Source organism: Anolis carolinensis, chromosome 2, assembly GCF_035594765.1.
Source record: "Anolis carolinensis isolate JA03-04 chromosome 2, rAnoCar3.1.pri, whole genome shotgun sequence".
Lineage (NCBI taxonomy): Eukaryota > Metazoa > Chordata > Lepidosauria > Squamata > Dactyloidae > Anolis > Anolis carolinensis.
In genome coordinates, this window is record NC_085842.1 from 230,939,756 (window position 1) to 230,955,446 (window position 15,691).

Genomic DNA, 15,691 nt, shown 5'->3' on the forward strand with positions numbered 1-15,691 from the left:
GGCCGTCTTCTCCCCAATCATACGTTGGGGGACTTTTACAATTTATTTATACAGATGGCCTTTTCAAAATGCAATTTCATTTGTCTTTTGAAGGAATGAGTTGTGTATGTGTGGACTCCCAGCTCAGTCGCAGCAATGAATTTTGTTGCCACTAAGAGTTTTTTCTCCAGCTGAACGTAGGATCTGATTCTGCCTTCCTAACATAAGTGTCATTTAGGGACACGAAACATGAGCTTCCTGCCTTCTTTCATTTCCTTATGTTTTTTTTTAAGCAATGCTAACAGCTCAGTCCTCCACACCATCTACTTAGAAATAAATCCCATTGATATCAGTAGGTTGCTGCTCCAGCCTGGCTTGACCTCCTGACTTACCCTACAACTCCCTAAGGATTCAACCAGTGTCTTTAATAGGAGTGTGAGATGTAACCCAAAACAGCCAGAAGGCAGAATGCTGGGTTATAGATCTGCAACCTGAACTCAAATGCAGAACTGGATTGTACCAATTATTTTATCACGGCCTTCGTGGTTTTTCTGACTTCTTTGTTAAGAAGCGCCTTACCTTTGCCTTCCACAGAGTCTGAGAGAGTGCAAAGTGACTGAATGGCACACTGAGTCCATTTACCTATTAGCGGGGCCATTGATACGTTACTAACTTTTAATTTTCCCTACCTACTGGATAGGATTGGTATAAAAATTAGGAGAGAAGGGAAGTCAAAACCCAAGTCCTGGGTACATAGAAAATTGTCTGTACATATGTTTGTGTACCAGGTTCAAAAACTCCAAATATGGGGGCTGGATTGGTTACAGGAACATTTAGGAGTGAACATATTTTATGTAAACGACAATGGTTGCCAGTTGGTTTCTGAGCAAAGTACAAACCAAGGTCTAGGTGGTTGAGTCCATGTTACACTCAGGGCCTCTGAAAGACATTTACTTCATCCAAGCAGAACAAATAGGCAGCTGTCAACTATTTTATGTGTTGTCTATGACTTTTAATATATGTATTTAGATGGTCTTATGTTTTTAATCTACATATTGGATTTGTGTTGTATTCTGCTTCCAGTGTTGAGTAAGAAATAAAGTTGTTGTTGTTGTTGTTGTTGTTGTTGTTGTTGTATTCATCATTCTCTCAAGCTGCAAAAGGTAGGCTCTGCAGGAAGAACAGTTTAAAGTAGGCATTTGCAGCTTGCTGGAATGGAGCCTAGTTGAGATCAAGCTCCATGAGGAGTGACTAAGGGAGGTGGGTATGTTTAGCTTGGAGAAGAGAAGGTTGAAAGGAGACATGAAAGCCATGTTCAAATATTTGAAAGGATGTCATACTGAGGAGTTTGTCAAATGTCAAGCTTGTTTTCTGCTGCTCTGGAATTCCAGTTGCAGGAAAAGAGATTCCACCTAAATATTAAGATATTTATTTACCATGTCAGATGCGAACTGAGGGTACAGTTGTAATGTATTTAAAAACACAAACAAAGTTAAAAACTTGGCCTTATACTAAATGTCCTTTGACCAGTAGCTGGCCACTTAGAGTTCCTCTGGTGTTGCTATAAAAAGGCCCTGCATTGTGCATGTGGCAGGGCTCAGACTGCATTGTAATAGGTGGTCTGTGGTTTGCTCTTCTCCACACTCACATGTCATAGACACCACCTTGTGGCCCAATTTCTTAAGATTGGGTCTGCATCTTGTGGTGCCAGACCACAGTCTGTTCAGTTCCTTTCAAGTCGCCCAGTCCTCTGTGTGCCCAGAAGGAAGTTTCTCATTCAGTATCAGCCATGGTCTGAGGTTTTGAGTTTTAGCCTGCCAGATGTTCTTGTGGGTATCTCTGTAGATCTTAGAAAACTATTTCTTGATTTAAGGCATTGGCGTGCTTGCTGATATCCAAACAGAGGATGGGCCAGAGATGTCAATGTCTTGGTCCTTTCATTACTGCTTGCTACTTACCGATGGATGTCAGGTGGTGCAATACCAGCGAAACAGTATAACTTCTCAGACATCCTGATATAATGCAGCATGTCTTATTAAGAGCCACATCGACTGTTTTAATGTGGTGAGATGTGTTTCACACTGGGCATGCGTTTCAGCAGCAGAGTAGAAAAGCGCAAGGGCAAATGTCTTCACTGTGTCTGGTTGTGATCCCCAGGTTGTGTCAGTCAGCTTTCGTATGATATTATTTATAGCACATACTTTTTGCTTGATAGTCAAGCAGTGCTTCTTATAAATCAGAACACGGTTCAGCATAACTCCCAAGTATTTTAGTATGCTGCAATGTTTCAGTGGGATTCCTTCCCAGGTAATCCTCAGCGCTTGAGATGCTTGTCTGTTCTTAAGGTGAAAAGCACATATCTGTGTTTTAGATGGGTTAGGGCTCAGCTGGTTTTCCCTGTAATAGACAGTAAGAGCACCTAAAAGCTTCAGAGAGCTTCTGTACAACCATTTCAAAGCTCCCTGCTTGGGTAGTGATTGCACGATCATCAACATAGATGAAACTCTCTGTTCCTTCTGGCAGTGGCTGGTCATTTCTGTAAATGTTAAACATTGATGGCGCAAGCACGCTGTCCTGAGGCAGATTGTTCCTCTGTTTTCTCCATCTACTTCTCTGGTCCTAGAATTCAACAAAAAGCTCCTGTTTTGTAGCAGATTTCCTATGAAGTGGGTGAAGTGGTAGTCTTTTGTGATATTATAAGTTTTTCTCAGGAGAAGGGGATGATTGACAGTGTCATAAGCTGCTGACAGATCTATGAAAACAGCTCCTATAATCTGCTGCCTTTCAAGCAGGGTGGGGGAGGGGGCAGGATTGTAGCACATCCAGATGTCTCCTGGGCAAGGTAGATGTAACCAGTGGTTCTCAATCTGAGGTGTTTTGGCCTTCAACTCCCAGAAATCCTAACTGCTGGTAAACTGGGAGTTGTAGGCCAAAACACCTGGGGACCCACAGGTTGAGAGCCACTGATGTAGACTGCTGATTCTCTCTTAACCAGAAGCAACTGGTATGCAACCAAACAAACAATATTAGCATGGCAAACCCTGTTTGAGGGAGGAATATGCTGCTTGGGAATGTGATGGAGTGTGATGTCAAGTCAGCCTCCTCCCTCCTGGCTTTCAGAAAGAGAGCTAAAACCTGGCTTTGAGAAGTAGTTGTGTAATATGTTTACTTGAAACTCTGGATTGGCCTTAGATCTTGCTTTTTGGATGCTGTGTCTAAACATTGGATTGTATTTAAATATGTTTTTATGTATGCTTATTTTAATTTTAATGTAACTTTCTCATGTTTTATGCTCTATGTTTTATGCCATTTGTAAGCTGACTTGAATCCCTCCAGGGGTTGAGAAAGGCGGGATATAAATATAGCAAATAAATAAATAAATAAAATGGAGTCTCCTCTGGAGGTGTTTGAACAGAGGCTGTCTTGGGTGCTTGGTTGTGTATTCCTGCATGGCAGAAGGGGGCTGGGCTGGATGGCTCTTGTGGTTTCTCTCCAGACTCTATTGCCTTGGATTCAAGAGTTTCCACAGTTTATATTTGATCTACCTTTCTATCTGTTTTGGGGAATGCCTGTTTGTTGGAAATCTATTGAGCGATTAGACTAAAAAAAAACCCTCTCTTGGGGTGATTCCACAAAAATACAGCACACTTCATAAACAGTAGAAAGTTACGTGTGGTGAGCTGGGAGAAGCCTTTCTTCCTTAGGATAGCAAAGGATTGCAGAGTCTCAATTATAGATTAAAGACATTTGTTGTGATAAAAAGAAGTCCATTGTAGATAGAAAAGTTTCTTGGAGCTAACTAGCTCTCTAGGCTAGCTTCTAAGAAAGGTAAAAGGTTAAAAATAACGAAAATATATTAAATAGCTACATTTTGCCTGGAGAATGGCAAAATGTGTCCTCTCAGTTAGGAAACAAAAGGCAGAAGAGACCAAAATGGGGGCTGACCATGTGGTCAAAGCCTTGGGGCAATGAACATCCCAATAGAGAGGAAGTTGCCTCATACCTCAAAGAGATCACATTGCTACAACAACAAAGGAGGCCGCGATGGTAAACAAGAAAAGAAGAGTAGAGACAGGGAAGGCCCCTTCTAGGCATGCATGGGAATAGAGAGAGGGTTCCCTCATTCTCATCCTGGTCTCTAGTCTAATTACTCATTGAGGACTTGAGACTTGTGGAGTCCAGGATGATTTCCAACAATGTTTCTTTGCTGTGAGAAGCAGGGCTGCCTCCCTAGGTTTTTTCAGAGTCCCTTTGTGCTAGGAGCTAGAAGCTGTTGCCTCCTTTCAGCTTTGTAATGTACATAGTAGTGTTATTTTTTAAAAAAAATCAGAATAGGGCTGTGCCTAAGGCTGCTGTTCCCTGAGCTTTCGACCTTCTGGAGGCCAAAGTGTGGCTGAATAGGCACCCGCCCGCCACCAGCGCCACCAGCAGCCGGCCCCATTCAAAGCCCTTATCTGCCGGGGAGCTCCATCCCTGGCCAGGCTCTCTGTCGGGCGCTGATAAGGCAGCTGCTGCGCCTCCGCCGTGTCTCTCCGGGCCTCGGCCGGCCTTTTGGGGACAAACCGGGGCTTTGTTCCTCGGGTCCGGGGCTGTCATTGGCGAGGAGCACAAAAGCGCACGGAGGGGGCAGGAGGCTTGGTGTGAGTGAGTGTGCAAAGCGGAGGGAAGAAAGAAAGGAGGGAGGGAGGGAGGCTTCTGTCTCTCACAGATCCCCCAACTGATAGAGACGTGGAAAGAAGAAAGAGAGAGGGGGAGAGAGAGAGAAGGCACTCACTCCAACCCCTCTTGGAAAGGAAAAGAGCCCCCTCGCCAAGAGTGCAGGGGCAAAATCCTTTAACCCTCCTTTTTCTTCTCCGCCTTCGAATTGCTTTTAATCTCTCAGATGGTTTCCTCCGACCGGACTCCAAGAAACGACCATTTTCCTTTCCTTTCAGGGGTTTTTCTCCTGTCTTCGCTTGGAAATGAAGGGTTTCAGCAGCCACCCCTTGGCTGCTCTTCCTGCTGTTTTTTTCGTCCCTCTTTACTCTCATAGAATTATAGAGTTGGAAGAGATCTCACGGGCCATCCAGTCCAACCCCCTGCCAAGAAGCAGGAAAATCACATTTAAAGCACCCCGACAGATGGCCATCCAGCCTCTGCTTAAAAGCCTCCAAAGAAGAAGCCTCCATTCATTGCCGAACAGGTCTCACAGTGAGGAAGTTCTTCCTAATGTTCAGGTGGAATCTCCTTTCCTGTAGTTTAAAGCCATTGTTAGGCATCCTAGTCTCCAGAGCAGAAGAACAAGCTTGCTTCCTCCTCCCTATGACTTCCCCCTCCTCCCCCTCCTCCCCCTCCTTTTTATTTTGTCCTTGTCTGGCATTCATTACAATGGTCAGGGGAAGCGTGGAGACCAGACTCATTCAGAGCCTGACATATTTTGTCATTTTATAAATAAATAAATAAATAAATAGAGGAAGCCTTGGCTCACTTAGGCGGAATTCCTCAACTTGCTTTCCTTTGCACGCCTTTTGGTTAGGACTTGTCTGCAGCTGTTGGGTGGTGTGAAATTCGAAGGGAAGTCCCACAGAGTTCAATCCGACTTAGTCTAAGCATGAGTTTAAGCTTTAGGGTTTGCCCCTCCAAAAAAAATTACAGGATTTGCTTAACAACCACCAATTACCATATTCAACATGCTCAACTATTACTCCAAAATCGTAGAATCACTGAGACTCCAGAAGCCATTCAGTCCAACCCCTTGCTATGCAGGAAGACACAATCAAAGCATCCCCAACAGAGGGCCCATCCATCCTCTGCTTAAAAACCTCCAGAGAAAGAGACTCCACCATGCTCAGAGGAAGCTTATTCAACTTAGGAACAGTTCTTAACCAGTGGGTTGCTGTGACTTTTCCGTACTATATGGCCATGTTCCAGGAACATTCTCCCCTGACGCTTCATCTGCATCTATGGCAGACATCCTCAGAAAATGTGAGGTCTGTTGGAAACTAGACAAGTGGGGTTTATACATCTGTGGAAGGTCCAGGGTGGGAGAAAGAACTCTTGTCTGTTGGAGACAAGTGTGAATGTTGCAATTGGCTACATTGATTAGCACTGAATGGCCTTGCAGCTTCAAAGACTGTCTGCATCCTGCCTGGGGGACTCCTTTGTTGGGAGGTATTAACTGGCCCTGATTGTTTCTTGTCTGGAATTCCCCTATATTGAGTGTTGTTCTTTATTTACTGTCCTTATTTTAAAGGTTTTTTTAAAAAAATACTGGTAGCCAAATTTTGTTCATTTTCATGGTTTCATCCTTTCTGTTGAAATTGCCCACATGCTTGTGGATTTCAGTGGTTTCCCTGTGTAGTCTGACATGGTAGCTGTTAGAGTGGTCCAGCATTTCTGTGTTCCCAACAAAGGATTCCCCCAGGCAGTAAGCAGCCAGACCTTGAAGCTGAAGAGCTATTCAATGCTAATCAAGGTGGCCAGTTGAAACATTCACACCTGTCTCAAACAGACAAGAGTTATTTCTCCCACCCTGAAGGTTCCACAGATATATAAACCCCATAAATTATAAACCCTATATCTCATTACCTCTGAGGATGCCTGCCATAGATGCAGGCGAAATGTCAGGAAAGAATGCTTCTGGAACATGGTCATGCAGCCCGGAAAACTCACAGCAACCCAGTGTTTCCGGCCATAAAAGTCTTCGACAACACCTTAAGAGATAAATTTCCAAAGAATTTGGCTTGCTGCCCAAATATGCCTTTAGAACACAATTAGATCCTTAGCTAGCTACATATCAGATATCTGAACGAAGAGAAGGCTTATACTAAGCGATATTCTGCTGTTGAAAAGAACAGTTTGTTTTTTTAAAAAACAACTCAACTTTAAAAAGTAATAAGAGAGACTTTTTTGAGCGTTCCGAAGTCTGCAAAGAGAGCTGGGAAGAAAAAGGCAGCGTGTTGAATGAATCTACTTGGAGAAGGTTGGGGTGCGCCGCTGTCCAGGGTCCTGAAATAGTCTCAGCGTGAAACGTTTGCCTGCTTCTTGGGCTGTATTTGTGTCTTCCCTAATATGTACATACACACACACACACACACACACACACACACACACACATATATAAATACAAGTCACTGAACCCCATAGGGTTTTCTTGGATAAGTTGCTTTGGCCAGTTTCTTCCTCTGAAATAGGAAGACTGCTTTTTAACCAAGACTGCTGCTCCACCTCTGTGTGTTTACCACTATCCTCTCTACTTTCCTCACTTTGCAAGTGTGCTCTATGAAATTGTGGTGCGTTTGTTTCCATTGTTGTGCAAATGTGTGTTTGTGGAGCAATCCCCTCTGCTCTCAGCCACGTGGCTGGTATCCAGAGAGGTTGCTTTGGCTTCTCCTGAACCGTCCGTTTGACGTTTTCCCTTCACTTGTCACATTCTTAACTGGAATTGAGAGAGAAGACTCGCTTTCTTCATCTGTGGCTGTGAATCTTTCTTTTTGGGAATGGGATTTCCTGAGGGAAGTGGGTGTGCAAAAAGGCCGAACCCACACAAATGTTAAAAGAGGGGGAACAAACACCTAGAAACATCCTCAAAACATTCGCCTAAAGACGATCCAGGGACAGCAATAAGGCGTTCCTGGATACTTTAGCTAACCGCCTTGCTTAATACCATTGGCTACAATGTGTATTGTATTTTGAAAAAAAAAAAGGTTTTATGTTAGTGGGTTGCTGTGAGTTTTCCGGGCTGTATGACCATGTTCCAGAAGCATTCTGTCGTGAGTATCGCCTCCATCTATGGCAGGCTTCCTGAGAGGTTGTAAGATCTGTTGGAGAGTAGGCAAGTGGGGTTTATATATCTGTGGAAAGTCCAGGGTGGGAGAAAGAACTTTTGTCTGTTGGAGACAAGTGTGAATGTTATAATTAATCACATTGATTAGCATTTAATAGCCTTGCAGTTTCAAAGCCTGACTGCTTCCTGCCTGGGGGAATCCTTTGTTGGAAGGTGTTAGCTGATTCTGATTGGAATTCCCCTGTCTTCTGAGTGTTCTTTATTTACTGCCCTGATTTTAGATTTTTAAAATACTGGTAACCAGATTTTGTTCATTTTCATGGTTTTCTCCTTTCTGTTCAAATTGTCCACATGCTTGTGGATTTCAGTGGCTTCTCTGTGTTGTCTGATATAGTGGTTGTTAGATTGGTCCAGCATTTCTGTGTTGGAGTCTTATTTTTAATCTATTCAGGTCATCCGAAAATAAGACCTTGTCCTTGCATTTTGTTCTCTTTAGAGGATTTCTAAAATCCCCCATTTGGTCCCTGGGGAAAGTTGACAACCGTCATGTCTTCATTTCAAGCAAAGCAAACCAAGAGGAAAGAAAGGGGAAGAGGTGGGACAATGAAAGGAGAGAGAGAAAAAATACTTGGGGTTGTTTTTAATGAAAGGAAAAATAAAGGAAAATAAAAAAAAACTTGGTTAGAAGTTGGTTGTTGTTGTTTCTTTAGCCACATGATTGAAGATGGCAGGACCGTTGGCTAAAGGCTGGAAACAAGGCTGGAGCCTCTTTCCTTTGTGGCTTCAAAGAGGGTCCTTAGAAGTTCTCCTGAAGTAGCCTTTTTGGGCTAAAAAGATTAGTAGCAAGGAATTCCCTGTTGGTTTTGTCTGACTAGCTGTTCCTCACTCCTTTTAGCCTTCAAAGGCGGATTTGTGGCACAACTATCCAAAAGAAGGTACAGAAAGGGGTAAGGGGGTTCCTGTGATGTGCGTCTGAAAGCAAAACTTTTGAGGTTGGCATTGCCTGAAAAGTCTGGAAAGAAAGGGTGGGGAGGGGGCTCTCTTCTTTACACCATCATTGGGGGCCTCAAATGTCAAGTTCGCGCGGGGGGGGGGGGGGCTTGGGGCTTAGGGCATGCTTGGAAATAGGCGTTTCCTTTCGGGGCAGCTGTCCTTGGTGCTGAAATCTCTTGCTTTTAAAACACCTCTGCACTGTGGTCCACAGCAAAGAAAACCTACACACATTAATACATACCAACATAAAAACTTCATCCATCACCCAAGTAAAAAAAAAAAAAAAGCACAATTAAAGCCCTGGCAGACCGTGCAAAAAGAAACGGCCAACCCCACCTCCTCCAGGGTGTACTGAACCAGCTAAACTGGGCTCTACAGGCCAATGTAGAGACCAGTCATCAGAAGAGCTGCAAGGCCAAGAACACGCCAGGAGAGTAAAGACAAAGATCCACCCAGAGGAAAAGTGTTCTTATCATTCAATAAGTGTTCTCACCATACAACCACTGACCGCATAGGGAAGCTGATGAAGAAACACAACTTACAAACTATCTACAGCCCCTCTAAGAAAATCCAACAAATCCTAGCTTCAGCAAAGGACAATAGGAATCCTCTCACCTCTCCAGGAGTCTACCGTATACCATACAGCAGTGGACAAGTCTACAGTGAGACCACCAAATGCAGCATTGCCCAGACACGAACCAAGGAACATGAAAGGCACTGCAGACTAATCCAACTAGAGAAGTCAGCCATAGCAAAGTGCTTGATGAACCAACCTGGACACAGCCTATTATTTGAGAACACAGGAATGCTGGACCACTCTAACAACCACCATGTCAGACTACACAGAGAAGCCATGGAAATCCACAAGCATGTGGGCAATTTCAACAGAAAGAAGGAAACCATGAAAATGAACCAAATCTGCCTACCAGTATTAAAAAAAACCTCTAAAATCTGGCTACTTCTATTTAAAAACTCTAAAATCAGGACAGTAAATAAAGAATAACACTCTGAAAACAGAGGAATTCCAAACATGAAACAATCAGGGACAGCTAACACTTCCCAAAAAAAGGATTCCCCCAAGTAGAAAGCAGCCAGGCTTTGAAGATGCAAGGGCATTCAATGCTAATCAAGCTGGCCAGTTGCAACATTCACACTTGCTTCCAACAGACAAGACTTCTGTCTTCCACCCTGGGTATTCCACCTATATATAAACCCCACTTGCCTAGTTTCCAACAGACCTCACAACCTCTGAAGATTCCTGCCATAGATGTAGGCGAAACGTCAGGAGAGAATGCTTCTGGAACATGGTCATAAATCCTAGAAAACTCACAGCAACCCAATGATTCTGGCCATAAAAGCCTTCGACAACACCTCCATACTTTTTCCACACGTGAGTTTAAGGGGTCTAACTCCTGCCACCGAAGCCAACCGGCGAGAGATTTCAGCAAAGAATTTCCTTTGAGAAGGAGATGCGAGCTATGGATTCATTTATTCCCATAGACAAACGCATTGTAAAGCCCATATTGCCCTGTGCTATTCCTCTCCCACCCAGCTTTTCCCTTTTGGGCTGTGGCACCCGTTTGAATCCAGAGCAAATTATAAATTCTCGACCTCAGCTGGACGCCGGGCACTGCTTGTCCTGTCCTTTACCGCCTCTTCTAATGCAAACAGCTTCTTCCACTAAAGGGAAATTGATATGGTTGGGGGGGGGGGCATTATATCCAAAGGGTGTACACTGAGGAGAGTTTGCTTGTGGCACCTTAAAAACACCGCGGTTCCCTCCTCCTCCTCCTCCTCCTCCTCCTCCTCCGGAAGATATCCTTCCAAGCGTTTCCAACTCCAGAGAGAAAGCGGGAAGGACAAGGGAAGGGCAAAGCGAGGGAAAGCCTCGGCGGCGGGCGCGGAAAACCTCGCCACTGATGAATTAATTGTCTTCCCGGAGCATAAATCAGTCAGAGCAATCGGAGAGGGGGAAGAGGAGCGCCTTGCCTTGCCTTCCCATCCCTATCGCTCATCCCCTCCAGCCTTGGGATCTGGGATGACTGCAAGTCACTTTGGAGGAGAGCATGGCTACGTGATGGGAAGTCGTGGAAGCAAATCTGCAACCCTAAAGTGTGGCAGAGCCTTTCTCCTTGGGGAGAAAAATGGAGGCACGCAATATATAAATAAGTGATGACGATTACGATGATGATGATGTATGTGGTGGTGGTGATGGTGATGATACACATCGCAGTTCATTTTGGTGCCTTTGGGCATGCCATTGCCATTGGATGGGGATCACTTCTTTGCTCTTAAATTCCCTAGGTAAGAGTCTGCTCAACCCTTGACTCCTTGCTCTGGAGATAGTTGATATTGCCCTCTATTTCCTTGTCACTGAAGATATTTCATGTCCCCTTCTACTTCCTTAATACTGAAGATAGTTCCATGCTTCACCTTTGTTTCCTACTTCGTCCTCGCTGCTGCTTCTTCTTGCTCTTCCTTTTCCCTCCTCTTTCTCCTGGAGTAGACCAAGGGGTCTCTCTGTGTGTGTTTGTGTGCCAGGATCCCTTGCCTGACTTCAACTGTCATAGGGCCCTTCCACACAGCCATATAACCCAGAATATCAAGGCAGAAAATCCCACAATATCTGGGTTATCTGAGTTCACGCTGACATATATTCCAGTGCAAAGCAGAAAATGTGAGATTTTATTCAGCTGTGTGGAAGGGACCACAGAATCCCAGAGTTGGAAGAGTTCCCAGGCGCCACCCAAGGGCCATCCAGTCTGAACCCATTCTGTAATGCACACAATCAAAGCACTCCCGACAGATGGCCACCCAGCCTGTGCTTGAACTCCTCCAGAGTGGGAGATTCCACCTCACTGGAGGCAGCCTATTCCGCTGGCAAACAGCTCTCCCTGTCAGGAAGATCTTCCTAATGTTTGGGTGGGGTCTCTTTTCCTGCGGCTTGAATCCGTTGCTCCATTGTGTCCTAGAGCAGCAGGAAGCAAACTCGCCCCCTTCTCAATGTGACATCCTTTCAACATGTCTCTCATGTCCACTTCTCTCAACTTTCTTTTCTCCAAGTTAAATATACCCAGCTCCCTCGTTGTCTAGTAGAAGAAAGTTCCATAAAAAGACTCAACATGAGGAGAGAGGTTGCGTTGTCCAAGGGTTTCATGTTACGCTGGACTGGGCAGATGAGGCTATGGCAAGGTTTCTTAGCTGTTCATTGAAACAACCTCTCTCCTGGGTTGCTGTGAGTTTTCCGGGCTGTATGGCCATGTTCCAGAAGCATTCTCTCCTGGCGTTTCACCCACATCTATGGCAGGCATCCTCAGAGGTTGTGAAGTTTGTTGGAAATTAGGCACGAAAGGTTTTTATATATAAATCCCACCCTGGGCCATCCACAGAGGTATAAACCCCACTTGCCTCGTTTCCAACAGACCTCACAACCTCTGAGGACGCCTGCCATAAATATGGGTGAGACGTCAGGAGAGAATGCTTCTGGAACATGGCCAAACAGCCCGGGAAACTTACAGCAACCAAGGAGAGAGGTTGTTTCAATGAACAGCTAAGAAACCTTGCCATAGGTGCCAATCCTGATCTGCAAAGATCTGATGGAAGGAAGAAACAAACTGAGAAACATAGCATCATACAATCATATAATGATAGAGTTAGAAGGGACACAAGGTCCAGACAGTCCAACCCCATTCTGCCATGCAGGAAAAACACACAAAGCACCATCCTGCCTCTACTTAACAACCTCTAAAGAAGTGTGTGTGTGTGTGTGTGTTTGTGGTTAGGCCACACCTGGAATATTGTGTCCAATTCTGGACATCACAATTGAAAGGAAATGTTGACAAGCTGGAATGTGTCCAGAAAAGGGCGACTACAGTGGTCAAGGGTCTGGAGAACAAGCCCCATGAGGAGCGGCTTAAAGAGCAGGGTATGTTTAGCCTGCAGAAGAGAAGGATGAGAGGAGATATGATGGGGACTATATGTCAATATGTGAGGGGAAATCATAGGGAGGAGGGAGCAAGCTTGTTTTCTGCTGCCCTGGAAACCAGGACACAGAACAAGGCCTTCAAACTACAGGAAAGGAGATTCCACCTGAACATTAAGAAGAGCTTTCTCACTGTGGGAACTGTTCAGCAGTTGAACTCTCCGCCCCAGAGAGTGTTGGAGACCCCTTCTTGGGAGGCTTTTAAGCAAGGGCTGGGTGGCCATCTGTCGGGGGTGCTTTGAATGCGATTTTCCTGCTTCTTGACAGACGGTTGGACTGGATGGCCTACGAGGTCTCTTCCAACTCTATGATTCTATAAAGGAGGCGAGGGTGTGTATATATCAGGCATGGGCAAACTTCGGCCCTCCAGGTGTTTTGGACTCCAACTCCCACAATACCTAATAGCCTACCGGCTGTTAGGAATTGTGGGAGTAGGAGTCCACAACACCTGGAGGGCCGAAGTTTGCCCGTGCCTGCTGTATATGCTCCGCAACTTCTCTGCCACTTGCCAATGCTTTTCTATTCTCCCTCTGCCTTTCTGTGGCATGCTGCGGCGCAACGCACCTTGCGCCGCGGATGGGAGGGGTAAGGGGAAGGCACTCCATCGAGCCGGTCTGGAGAGTGACACCGCACGGCAGCCAATCGGATTTGACTGCTTCTTAGGGGTGGGGCGAGACCAAGCGGCGCGGCCCAATGGCGGCGCGGGAAAAGCCTGCGAGCAGTTTAGGTTGTCCCGGGCTCCGGCGTATACTTCCGCGCGTGGCGCTGGGGCTGGGCGGGAGAAGCCGGCGGGGCTTGGCGCGAGTCTGGCGCGCGCACCTTGCCTTCTCCTCCTCCTCCTCCTCCGTGTGCGGACGCAGAGGGTGATCCGGTCGCTATAAATCTGCGCCGCCGCTCGCTCGCTCGCCTCCCATTTAAGGCGTCCTCCCCCCTTTTGCCCGTCCTCAGTCCAGCGATGCTGCTGCAGCTGACTCCGATTGGGAGCTGCTAGCAAAAAGAAAAAAAAAGCGGCAGGAGGAGGCTCGGGAGGCTTGCCTTGCAAGAAAAGAAAGAGAGAGAAAAAACACCCTTCCTTCCTTTCATCCCTTTTCTTTTCCTTTGTTCCTACCTTTTTATTCCTCTTCCCCCTCCCCCTTTATATATTTTTATTTATTGAGTTGCCTCCCTTCTCTTGACACCGTCCCTTATTTTTAATTTATTTTTAAAGTTTTCCCATTTTTGAATAAATTCCCCAAAATAATCAATTTTTTTTAAAAAAAATCCCCTTTTTCTCCATTTTTAATTTTCTTGCAACTTGTCCCGCCGCAATTTATATATATATATATATATATATATATATATTCATATTCTTTTTTTGGGGGTGGTTGTGGTGTTGCCTCGAGACCTCACCATCATCACCACCATCCTCTTGAGCAGCTCTTTCTGGGAAGATTGAGACCCTCTTTTTATTTTTTGAACCGAGGCGAGAAAGGTAAGTGTGCTTTCTAATATATGTGTGTATGTATGTATATATGTATGAATATATGAAGGCTTTTATAGTGGGAAGGGGTACAAAGAGGAAGGAAATGCATGCATGCGGGAGGCAATGGAGTTGAAGACACTGGTTCAGGGTTAGGAGTACTGCCTGGGAATGGGATTATCTCAGCATCAGAAAGGTGATACAGATGTATGATGATGATCCTTATGATAGAGAAAAAGCTTTTCTTGGCTTCTCCCCGACCACGAGGCAGATGAGCTCCGATTAGGAACCCCGGAGGGGCAAAGTTCGCGGCCCCACACCCACCAGCCACTCTCCCACCCACCCGGGAAAGGCGTCTCGGGGATGAGTGCCGCTTTGAAGCGCTTAACGCCGCCGTTTGCGGATCAGAAGGGATCAACCCGCCCGCTCTAATTGCATTAGCCAAATAGCATTGGGCTGAGCCTGCCTGCCTGCCTGCTTGGCTGCCGCGGGTGGGGAAGGAGAGGAGCCGCCGCGGCGTGAAACCTATCTCCACGCGGGTCTACAAACCACAAGGTTGCCCGAAGAGACGCCTTTCTCAATCTCAAAAGGGGGGAGAGGCGGGTGGCTGACTGGCAGCCACCTCCAAACACCTTCCTCTCCTTCCAATAGGCTTTCTTTCTTTAGATATAGATATCCGGCAGACACACCGTTTTCTTTGTTCTGAGGAAGCGATCGGGGAGGAGGTTTTTTAACCCACCCAAACCCGGCTTCAGATCGCGCTACACAGGCGTTTCTGTTTTGAGTGTGTGTTTGGAGAAGGAAGGGGAGTCCGAGATGCTGTCCTTGGTGCTGAAACAGGCGGGCCGCTTTGGAGAGCAGATGAACGGAGGCGAATCCGAGGCGCTGTCCTTGGTGCTGAAAACGGCGGCGCGCTTTCGAGAGCAGATGGGGGGGGGCGTGTTCAAACCCACCGCCTGGGAAAAAATCAATCCCCCCAAAACCCAAACCGGTGCCTCATCTTAGCCAACAGCCAGCCCTCCCACGGAACCCCATTTTTGAACGGAATCGTTCCCCCGCGGAGGAGAGGGAGGCGATCCTAAACCGAGGTCCTTTCCTTTCCCCGTCTCCGTCTCCCTCCGGTTTCCCTGTTGTCAGCATTTTTGGAGAGGATGGCTAGCTAGCTACCCACACCCTTCGCCTCCTTTTGTTCCAAGCGATATGAGAGACATGGAGGGAGGCAGGGGAGGTGTGTTTACGGTGGGGGATTTTCAACTCGGGGAAGAAAAGCTTGAAGGAAGCAAATGCGGGTGGGTTTCGGGCGATCGCCTCTCTTCGACGCACGCCTCTTTCTGCCTGCCTGCCTGCCTGCCTTCCTCCTCATCCTTCGAGAGGCTTTGCTGGGGTGCCTCCTCGTGTATACTCAGCACGTTATTACGTTACTCACCTCTGAGGAGCCTTGGGGTGTGAAGAGAGAGAGGAAGAGAGGGAGACTAGCTCAAGCTTTCTCTCTCCTTGGAATAGAAAAGAGCCT

General features: G+C 46.2%; 1 protein-coding gene across 8 annotated transcripts in view; it reads left to right on the top strand.

The window, feature by feature from the left end:
• elavl2 (ELAV like RNA binding protein 2) overlaps nucleotides 1-15,691 on the top strand; it is a 212,990-nt gene that overhangs the window by 35,161 nt on the left and 162,138 nt on the right. For 2 of the 8 annotated variants that reach the window (XM_062971872.1, XM_062971871.1), the window contains exon 1: nucleotides 13,494-14,190. The exons of 3 other annotated variants lie outside the window; for them this stretch is intronic. The gene's annotated coding sequence lies outside the window, so the exon portion shown is untranslated. Of the gene's footprint in view, nucleotides 1-13,492; nucleotides 14,191-15,691 lie in introns of those variants that run through there. 3 more of the 8 variants (XM_008103470.3, XM_062971875.1, XM_062971874.1) reach the window with 2 other exon arrangements.